We start from the raw sequence: 12,206 nt of genomic DNA, 5'->3' as shown, positions 1-12,206 counted from the left end.
AAACTTACGTACCCCACCCCCACCCCCCACCCCCACCCACCCCCCTCTCTCTCTCTCTCTCTTCCCAAATTCCCTTTCTGTCTCCCCATGTGTGTCTCCTCAATATCCCCTTCTATAAATTTCTCCTCTCTAAAACATCAAAATAGCAACTACCAAGGCGAACTCATTGCCCTTGTTCGAGCAACGTTCGTAGAATGAACTCAACTTGCTCTGTGTCAACTTGTTTATCGTTCAAGATCGGCACGCGAGTCAGCGGGAACAGACGCAAATCTACAAAACAACATACATTAATGTTCTCCGTACACAACTGTTATTGAAAACATGTGCCTGATTTCTTAGGTCGTGACTAATACACTGATCTTCTCGTGCAAATCAGTTACATCTGAGATGTATGATATTGTTTTCTTCTGAACTCGGAATAAAGCCACTTGCTGGTTCAGAGTATCAGAACAGCAAGTGCACTTTTAGAGCAACTGTGACATCATTATATTAGGTGCGCGTTTTTCGTCTTATTAAACTACATCATTACTCACGCTTGAAAAAATATCGCGTGAATTTGCATCTCTTGAATATATTATCTGAATGACACCCATCTATGAATATATTCTGAGGTGGTGAGGTGAGGTGAAATGGGGTTTAACGTCGCGTCCAAGATTATTGCACTTATATAGCGACGTGCATGTACGTTTGTGTGTTTGTGTGGCTGCTTGTGGACTGATGCCGATTTATAGTGCTAGCTCACTGATATTCCATGCCGCAGTTTAACATGAATATCCCACTCAGACACAGTATACTGACTCCGAGCCGACCAGTCCTTGTTTTAGCCCCTTAATGCCGAGCGACAGACAGGGTAACAACAAGCACCATCTTTTAACGTCTTTTGGTATGACGCGGCCGGGAATCGAACCCCGGACCTTCCGCTCTCCGGGCGGACGCTCGACCCCTAGTCAACGGAGGCGGTCGAATATAGACTGAAATAATAAGAAGTTATAATTCAACGTCACGCATGCACAATTTAAGACATGTGGTTTCGCAGTATCAGCACATCTTTAGTTTAACCGAGTCCTCTTCTGTAGGGGACAGAGAGGTGTTTTGGGTGATGAACACCGTGCCTTAATAACCACGAGACTGATGGAGTGAATGTTGTTTTATTTAAGTCGGCAATATTCCAGTTATATCCCGGCGACCTGTAAATAATACAGTTTGGGCAGGGGAAACCAGTGGTCGATAGCGTGAACAACTATCCAAGCCGTCGCTGTGAGATGGCACCCTGGGACACTGTATTTCCCCCTCCTATTTCTAAACAATACGTTATCATAGCCCAATGATTGTCCTAACTTATTGTTAAAGTTTCAGCGGTAAGGTAGTGGAACGAGATCAGGAGTTCGGTTGTATGTGTGACCGAGGTCAGGCAGTCTCAGCCTCATTGATGTGACTCTTCTTTAAATCGACAAATATCTGTATAAACCACAATTGTTATGGCAGTAACAATAAACCATAAATAATAAGACGAAAAACGCACACCTGATATACAAAATATAATTTCAAAATACACTAATTTGATATGTTCAAATGAGATAATATTGTGAAAAACTTCAGTTTGTTTTTACATAACCATGTTCAAATAATGTTTTAAACAGTGGTCAAACACAATTGTGTGGAAGTTGAAGGGGCCTACATTAATACTTCGAGGTTCGATACAACAGTGTTTAACAGTACATGGTGAAAACTTCAATCGTTATTATACGACTATATAAACTTTGCAAGTATTGCAGTTTTCCACTGACGTCTCCATCTGTTTCAACACCTTCTTTACCATTAGCAACATCGTTATTTACCGATGTTTTGTTATTACATTCCCAATCACAATGACCGTTTTATAAAGTCAAGGTGACCTTACTCTCCGCAATAAGGTCGATTGCATGCTATTGATTGTCTGCGACAGACTGTCCCGTTGTACACAGGGGGAAACCAAACACGCAGAGCTGATGAACTAGCGACGAGATTGTCAATATATTATTTCACGTAATATCAACAGGGAACCGCCACAAGCTGGCATCCTGTTTCGACTATACAGTTTGTTTATACAGGCCAAAGTATATCATACTTGCAGCCTCGACAACTCGACATTCATCAGATACAATTGATCATGAAGGTGTAAGTGGTTTGTTTGTTTGTTGTTTAACGCCGCACTCAAAATGGTCCTTCCATATGTAGATGGTAGGTAAATAGTCGTGTCTGGACCAGACAATCCAGGGATTGACTGACTGAGTATGGGTTTACGCCGCTTTTAGCAATATTCCATCAATATCACGGCGGGGGACACCAGAAATGGGCTTCACACATTGTACCCATGTCGGGAATCGAACCCGGGTCTTCGGCGTGACGAGCGAACGCTTTAATCACTAGGCTACCCGACCGCCCCTCAATTCAGGGATTGATATCATGAGCATCGATGTACGCAATTGGGATACGATGACATGCATCAAAAAAGTCAGCGACATTCTTACCTTGCTCCCTACGGGTTAGTTATGCGGAGACGTTGGTTTGAAATTATAAAAGAATATTGTTCTTCACAGTATTTTGGAAATAATGGTTCATGTGTCATTGTTAGATAATTGGTAATATGAGCTCTGCTTTATGAAAACACAAATATGACCTCTACCTTACAAATATATATTTGACCTCTGCTTTATAATATATATTGGTGACCTTTGCACTAAAGAAAATACAAGTGTGAACTCCGCGGAAGGTATATACAAATGTAACCTCTGCCTAACAAATATATAAATTTGACCTCTGCCTTAGTATATATGTTTGTGACATCTTCCTAAAGAAAATACAAGTGTGACCTCTGCTTGAAGAATATACAAATGTGACCTCTGCTTAAAGAATATACAAATGAGACCTCTGCCTAAAGAATAAATAAATGTGACATCTGCCTGAAGATCATACAAATGTGACCTCTGCCTGAAGAATATACAAATGTGACCTCTGTCTAAAGAATAAATTAATGTGACCTCTGCCTGAAGTGTATACAAATGTGACCTCTGCCTAGATAATTTACAGATGTGACCTCTGCCTGAAGTATATACAAATGTGACCTCTGCCTGAAGAATAAATAAATGTGACCTCTGCCTGAAGTATAAACAAATGTGACCTCTGCCTGAAGTATAAACACATGTGATCTCTGCCTATAAAATAGATATATGTGACCTCTGCCTATAGAATAAATAAATGGGACATCTGTCTAAAGAATAAATATATGTGACCTCTGCCTAAAGAATATACAAATGTGACCTCTGCCTAAAGAATAAATAAATGTGACCTCTGCCTAGATAATATACAAATGTGACCTCTGCCTAAAGAATAAACAAAATGTGACATCTGCCTAAAGAATATACAAATGTGACCTCTGCCTGAAGTATATACAAATGTGACCTCTGTCTAAAGAATAAATAAATGTAACCTCTGCCTAAGGTATATACAAATGTGACCTCTGCCTAAACAATAAACAAATATGACCTCTGCCTAAATAAGAGCGACATCGCCATTTCCATAATCATAAGAAATCTCTTCTAAAATCAGCGTCAGTTGGACGATTCAAACCATATCATGAGCATGTATTTATGAATCCATGTCTGAAGGACTGTCCATTGAAGGACGGGTGTGTACGACTCTTTGTCGTAGATATCCAACATATTTGTACACCCAAGCTTATTCAAGAACATATGCACTTTTATACAAAGTCACCTGGGGCAATTGGTGGGATCGAATGTTATTTTGTAATATCCGGTTCATACCTATGTGGCTGCATTGTTTGTCGACAGCACTGGATGCAGTGCATGCTGTGAAAACAACGGCGGTGGGAGCATGTGAATGATGCATGCAAGCAAACGCACAGATAACGTACATCCGGGTTCTAAAAATGAACATAGCCGATGATCATGATAAATATATCCGTGTGCTGGCCCTGGGAACTTGTAATAGATAGATACACACTTGTCAAGTAGGCTCACATTAGGCTGCATATGTACGTATATGTATTTGAACAGCCTCGTATTCTGGTGGTCAAGAAAAATAAGGCTCTGAATTCTATATTTTCTCCTCGACCCAGACACTCTATTTTAACCTGATCCTTCAGACCCTAACACTTAGACCATAACGTCCCTTTTTAATGCATTTGGTCTGTTGTTGTATTTAAACTTCTGATAATCTACCTAAACAGACACCTTTACGCCCTGATAATCATACATGGATCACTGTTGAATTAATCGTGGTATACATGTATCACTGCTGAATGAATCATGGTATACATGGATCACTGCTCAATTTTAATCGTTGTATACATAAAACATTGCTGAATTTATCGTGGTATACATGGATCATTGCTGAATTAATCGTGGTATACATCGATCACTGCTGAATTTCAATCGTGGTATACAGGGATCACTGCTGAATTAATCGTGGTATACATGGATCACTGCTGAATTAATCATGGAATAAATGGACCACTGCTAAATTAATTGTGGTATACATGGATCACTGCTGAATTTCAATCGTTGTATACATAGAACATTGCTGAATTTATCGTGGTATACATGGATCATTGCTGAATTTATCGTGGTATACATGAATCATTGCTGAATTTCAATCGCTGTATACATGGATCGCTGCTGAATTAATCGTGGTATAAATAGATCACTGTTGAATTTATCGTGGTATACATGGATCACTGTTGAATTAATCGTAGTATACATGGATCACTGCTAATTAATCGTGGTATACATGGATCACTGCTGAATTAATCATGGAATACATGGACCACTGCTGAATTAATCATGGAATACATGGAACATTGCTGAATAAAGGGTTGTGTACAGGGATCATTGCTGAATAAAGCGTGATGTACAGGGATCACTGCTGAATAAAGGGTTGTGTACAGGGATCACTGCTGAATAAATGGTTGTGTACAGGGATGACTGCTGAATAAAGGGTTGTGTACAGGGATGACTGCTGAATAAAGGGTTGTGTACAGGGATCTGTGCTGAATAAAGGGTTGTGTACAGGGATCATTGCTGAATAAAGGGTGATGTACAGGGATCACTGCTGAATAAAGGGTTGTGTACAGGGATAACTGCTGAATAAAGGGTGATGTACAGGGATGACTGCTGAATAAAGGGTGATGTACAGGGATAACTGCTGAATAAAGGGTGATGTACAGGGATGACTGCTGAATAAAGGGTGATGTACAGGGATAACTGCTGAATAAAGGGTGATGTACAGGGGTGACTGCTGAATAAAGGGTGATGTACAGGGATGACTGCTGAATAAAGGGTGATGTACAGGGATGACTGCTGAATAAAGGGTGATGTACAGGGATAACTGCTGAATAAAGGGTTGTGTACAGGGATGACTGCTGAATAAAGGGTGATGTACAGGGATCACTGCTGAATAAAGGGTTGTGTACAGGGATAACTGCTGAATAAAGGGTTGTGTACAGGGATCACTGCTGAATAAAGGGTGATGTACAGGGACAACTGCTGAATAAAGGGTTGTGTACAGGGATCATTGTGGAATTTGTCCTGGTATACATGGGATATTACTGCTTATTGCATGGTACGCCATGGTCATTGTGGGGATTTGAATGCATGATAAATTGAAAACCTTTGTTAGTTTTCCATGCATCATCTCACATGAACAGTTACGCTATGGCCTGCACCGAAAGGCCTCAAGAGACCTCTTTGCCTTCCACAACGATAACTCGGCCTGGTTATTACCGAGATTGGGAGATTTGGAGATCCACCTGCACCTGTATCGCGGGTCGCCTGTCTGTGTGGTATAGAAGGAGATGTATACTATTCAACGTTTCCTAAGGACCACACATTTGACTGACGATGACTGTTTTGGTCCTTAGCATATGTTGAGTACTATAGCTCTGTACCTGGACCCGCTTATCTTCTTCCTTGTGGTATTACACATATTACTTGGTAAATTAAACATAGAAATGGACATGTCATCAACAGAATATTTAACCTTCCGAGTGCAGTTTGATAGGTACGTGACGAAATGAGTATGTTGATAAGGTGATGATATGGCGTTCTTTCGGTGAGACGTCGCAGTGCTGCACTTGTAGTGATATCATCAAGTATGAGAACAATTCACATTCTGTCAGTGCAGCTTGTAAACAGTTGTTTGTATGTTAGCGTTCTGGTGCAGAACTAGTGTGTCCTTGAAACCTGAAGTCGGCGAAGGGGTGGGTTTGTTTGTTTGTTTGTTTGTTTGTTTGTTATTCAACGCCGCACTCAGTAATATTCCAGCTATATGACGGCTGTCTGTAAATAATCTAGTCTAGACCAGACAATCCAGTGACTGACATCATGAACATCGATCGAGCGAGTCGGTGATCAAGTGAGTTGATGAGTGAGTGAACGGGTGATCAACTGATTTGGTGAGTGAATGATCATGTGAATTCGTGAGTGAGTGAGTGAGTGAGCGATCAAGTGAGTTGGTAAGAGAGTGAGTGAGAGAGTGATCATGTGAATTGGTGAGTGAGTGAGTGAGTGGGTGAGTGATCAAGGGAGTTGGCCAGTGAGTGAGTGATCTAGTGAGTTGGTGAGAGAGTGAGTGAGTGATCAAGTGCGTTGGTGAGTGAGTGAGTAGGTGATCAAGTGAGTTGGTGAGTGAGTGATCTAGTGCGTTGGTGAGTGATCAAGTGAGTTGGTGAGAGAGTGAGTGAGTGATCTAGTGCGTTCGTGAGTGAGTGAGTAGGTGATCAAGTGAGTTGGTGAGTGAGTGATCTAGTGCGTTGGTGAGTGAGTGAGTAGGTGATCAAGTGATTTGGTGAGTGAGTAAGTGATCATGTGAATTGGTGAGTGAGTTAGTGGGTGAGTGATCAAGTGAGTTGGTGAGTGAGTGAGTGATCATGTGAATTGGTGAGTGAGTGGGTGAGTGAGTGAGTGAGTTAGCGAGTGAGTGAGTGATCAAGTGAGTTGGTCAGAGAGTGAGTGAGTGATCAAGTGAGTTGGTGAGAGAGTGAGTGATCAAGTGCGTTGGTGAGTGAGTGAATAGGTGATCAAGTTTGTTGGTGAGTGAGTGATCATGTGAATTGGTGAGTGAGTGAGTGAGTGAGTGATCAAGTGAGTTGGCGAGTGAGTGAGTGATCAAGTGAGTTGGTGAGAGAGTGAGTGAGTGATCAAGTGAGTTGGTGCGTGAGTGAGTGATCATGTGAATTGGTGAGTGGGTGAGTGATCAAGTGAGTTGGCGAGTGAGTGAGTGATCAAGTGAGTTGGTGAGTGAGTGAGTGATCATGTGAATTGGTGAGTGAGTGAGTAGGTGGGTGACCAAATGAGTTGGCGAGTGGGTGAGTGATCAAGTGAGTTGGCGAGTGAGTGAGTGATCAAGTGAGTTAGTGAGTGAGTGAGTGGGTAATCAAGAGAGTTTTGGGTGAGTGAGTGAGTTTGTGAGTGGGTAGATTGGTGGGTGGATTGGGGAGGGAGTGGGTTCTGTGATCAAGGAGTTGGTGAGTGAGTGAGTGTGTGAGTGCTGATGGATTGGTGAATGAGTGGGTAGTGTGTCTGTGTATTTTTGTGTGTATGTATGTGTGTATTATATATGTATACGTTGGTTGTTACTAGGCGAACTGACTGTTTAACAATATATAGTTGAAACACGGCTTCTGCGTGCTGCCTGGTAAAAAAACGTATAAATCTTCACATTTATAAGAATTAAACTTCTGAATACACATTAGTATCACCCATAGTGTGTCACCCCAGAAAAGCCTGTATGCTATTAATATATGTCCACATCAATGCATGCACACAAAAAATATGCATCGTATGCATGTGTCAGCGTTATTTTAATAAATGAATATGTAAGTGTGACTATATAGCGGTTCTGCCAGTCACCTAAAGAATCTATTCTCAAAATTTAATTCACTGAAGTGTCTAGAAAGACCTTTGGATAAATTTAGATCTTATGGTCTCACACAACCCTGACTTTCAGTCTATATGTCTGGACGGCGCATTCCCCAACGCGTAAAAACGACCGCCCCCATCCTGACACTCTCCCGCGCGATACGCTTGTCTGGCGTCCGATTGCACTCACCGACATTTCGACCAATCAAATCGCAGCTCCTTTGCTGGGGGTATTTCATGCGGATTGATCACTGCTGCAGAAACGTTTTGCATAAAATAGGAATTTTCCTGTGGCCTTGGAAATTTGAGCCATCGACATTTTTTAAAATATTTTATAAATATCGCGTGAGTCAGCAGTTTAGCCGACATTATTAATCCACTCGTCCCTAAATAGAAAGAGTTTTGGTACATGCACATGACATAAGACGTAGCGGGATCTGAAATTCTGAGAGGTGAAGTTCAGTCGCCTGATTGCTTTCTTTGTAAACACCAACCCACTCCTCTCTCTACTTCAACAAAACGCGCTTCATGCCTGGTGTTGAGTCAGAAACACACACTCAGTGGTATATGTCAATTTTTATGCACGTTGCATATTAATTAGGCAATAATAAATTACTAACTCCGTCTTCTGACATTTTAGTCACAAATGAGGCTAAAATCAACTTTTAGGGGTTTTAGTGTTCAAGTCCATAAAAAGCCATTCCAATCGTCATATGCTATCACTTCTGTTGAAAAAAATGTTGCATACGATGATCTTTGTAGGATGTCAACATTATGACAGGGGGGTGGGGAGCAAGGGAGGGGGGGGGGGGGGGAATGGAGGGTTGTTTTTCGGGTGGGGGTGGGAGGTGACTTGATGGGATTCAGTCACTGCATGAAAACACGCATTTTGGAGCCGAACATTTAAAAAAAAATACATTCACAACATAATTTTTAAAGAACACCCACTATGTGCAATTCCTGTTTGGGTATGTTGCTAGAATATGCTGCGTCACCCATTCAGATCAAGAAATGCTCTTGGCATACACCACGAATGACAGAACACGGACACACCAAGTCTGTAGAGGGTTCAACCCAACATTACGTTAGTCATAGGGCCAGAGATTATCTGTTACAGGATATATACACTGTTCTATCCGGCATATCAGTAGTTTGTAGATCAGGAATCGGCATTGTTTGCCCATTGTTGAAGCAGGGCAGACACAAGTGGGCGGCAATTCGTCCAGACGCCACGTCGTTGGTACGTAGACACATATATACTCAACAACAAAAGTTCCCGTGACACCAATGTTTTAGTGTATTTTTCAAACAAGTAAAGTTTGGTTTTCAATATTGTTGTACATGTATGAATCAAGTCACAAAAACGCAACTGCTACATAAAAGCATGCATTCCATGCAAAAGTTGACTTTTATGCAAGCCCCATGCATTTCACCACCTAAGAATGGGTATAAACACGTGCGTTAACGGGATTCCATATGCATTGTTTAGCATCGTGCTGACAACAACCACTCAGAAAAACAACAATATAACGCAATTATTCAACATTACGAAATGCCCCGCCTGTCCGAAAATGAGCGTCTGCGAGCCATTGGTATGCTTGAATCAGGATCGAGTCAACGTGATGTTGCAAGACAATTTAACGTCCACAGAAACACCATTTGGTGTTCAGGGCAACGTTGGCAACAAACTAATGCAGTCAGAGACCATCCTCGGAGTGGCAGGCCACGAGTAACCAATAATCGACAAGACAACTGGATTCGAACAACACACCTACGAAATCGATTCCAGACAGCAACAGTGACTGCAAGAAGCATCCCTGACACTTCCACAGACACCCCAGGAACTTCGAAATATGCTCCAGCAGATATGGACAGATATCCCACAGGACTTTATGCGACGCCTGGTCCATTCCACGAGACGCTTGCATCGCAACCAGAGGTGGACACACACGCTATTGACTTGAAAATTGACATTTTGGCATGTTCATGTTTTTTATGAAATCACGCATTTTCTAAAGTCAGTATGGCAAATTAAACCATTTGAACACTTACAGGAGTCTTTTATCTGTTGCAAACCGAAATTGTTTCAGATTTGGTTTAAAAACACAACTTTGCATTAAACCTTATTCAATGCCACAGGGACTTTTGTTGTTCAGTATACATAAACAGATTTTTTTAATGTATATATGTTTGCATCGCCAAAAGGATGTGACCGATGCAGCTTTTAGAAACATTCCATCCACGTCACGTCGGGGTAATATGTATGTGTGCATGCATATTATAAGTCGTATATCTACCTTATTAATAACACGTACACGTTGTTTATACAAATGTATGACCTGAAAATGTGCTGTAATATGATATGCATGAGTATGGTATTACATTTATATAACCTGGAAATGGACACCCAGTAATATGATTATATATCCTTACATTATACACACATTTATTGGACCTGAAAATGGACAGTAATACCGGGTGAGTGTGGTTTTACGCCGCTTTTGGCAATATTCCAACAATATCACGGCTGGGACACCAGAAATGGGCTTCACTCATTGTACTCATGTCGGGAATCGAACCCGGGTCCTCGGCGTGACGAGCGAATGCTTCGACCACTAGGCTACCTGACCGCCCGGACAGTAATAGTGAGTGAGTATAGTTTTACGCCGCTTTTAGCAATATTCCTGCAATATCACGGCGAGGGACACCAGAAATGGGCTTCACACAATGCACCCATATCGGGAATCGAACCCGATTCTTCGGCGTGACGAGCGAACGTTTCAACCACCCGGACAGTAATAGGGTATGCAGGTATTTGGTATGACATATTTATAATGCCTTGAAAATGGACAGTAATATCGAATGGACGAGAATGGGTTAACATATTGATATGATCTGGAGATGGATAGTAACATGGTACGCACATATTTCGTATGACATATTTATAATACCCTGATAATGGACACTCGCTAATATAAAGTAAAAAAATGCATATTTTACTGTCAATTATTCTCTCCTTTCCCTTGCTGTGAGCTGTATAAAGATATCTGCACATGTCACATATCTGTGATCTCTTAGTGGCTTGCACAAGCCTCTAAAGCAAGTTAAAATAATAATTCCAAGATTATATAAATAATAACAAGTTATTGAAAGTTGAAAACTGTCGCCTTGTCCGCTTATCTAGACTTGTCTGATATAAGGATACAATTACTATACATCTATTGACTTATCATTTGGTACAGCCTCGGGGCAAGGCTACTAAATTTAGTTCATTTACCCGGCTAGATTCACTCCATATCAAGATTTGAATATGAGGCCTCAGAATGCTTGGCATCCGCGCTATGACTGAACAGGACACGGCAAAGGGACATTTTGACAGCAATGAAAAGTAATGTTCCTCAATTTTACCAGGAGGCAAAAATTCTTTCCTTTCGTACTAAGCCGTAAGGTCACGTGACGTGCCGTTCTGTCACGTACTTATGTATATGTGATGAAATATGACGAAATATTCACTTTTCTCTTGTGAAATTATCGACTTCGGGGAACTAAGCTTAGCTGGAGGGCTTGTATCCTGTGTTTAGTAGCTTGAGCGTGTAGAGTCGTCACAATCTGTCACTCATTCATTACATATAATTGGTCGTGATCAAACCATGCTTGGTCGTAATCCCTCGTAAATATGGGAGAATGTTTCTCTTTCAGGTTAGTGACCCTGTTTAGCATACACGCCTAAAGTTCACCTTCCTGCTTGATGGCCCAAAAATATAAATATTACACAGCCATCGATTTTTTGTCAAAATGTTGTTTTAGGAACGGAGCATTTAATATTCTAGAACCAGCGCTTCAAAACGTACACTGTTTCTCTAAAATTAGAAGCCAAACACATTTTTAGACTTAAAACACGTTATTTTTCGACCAACAAACATTTTCAGTGACCGATTGGTGTTTTAATGAAAGCTGAGGTCAAATTCTATATTTCCAGGATTTTCTGGACAATAATCTTGTTTAAAAATGAATTTACATGTACTAAAAATTAAAAGACCCAAGTTAAAATTAAATCAACGTAATACACACCGTCCTAAAAAACCCATTGCATTAAGCAAAAAGTCCGCGGCACATTATTTAATAGAAAATCGGCGAAAAAGCGAAAAACATGTGCAGCACCTGCCGAAGCTAGATGCACAATATGGGTATGTAAATGATACGGACCTCAAGTCAAATACTCACCACAGAAATGCCATGACTGACACCCGACCAACGCGAGTGGACCCTGTGTATGATTTTGATAGGAGA

The sequence above is a fragment of the Haliotis cracherodii genome, unplaced genomic scaffold (genome assembly GCF_022045235.1).
Source record: "Haliotis cracherodii isolate W230 unplaced genomic scaffold, xgHalCrac1.p SCAF_8, whole genome shotgun sequence".
Taxonomy (NCBI): Eukaryota; Metazoa; Mollusca; class Gastropoda; order Lepetellida; family Haliotidae; genus Haliotis; species Haliotis cracherodii.
The sequence above is the reverse complement of the archived record's forward strand: the minus strand, read 5'-3'. Positions refer to the sequence as shown.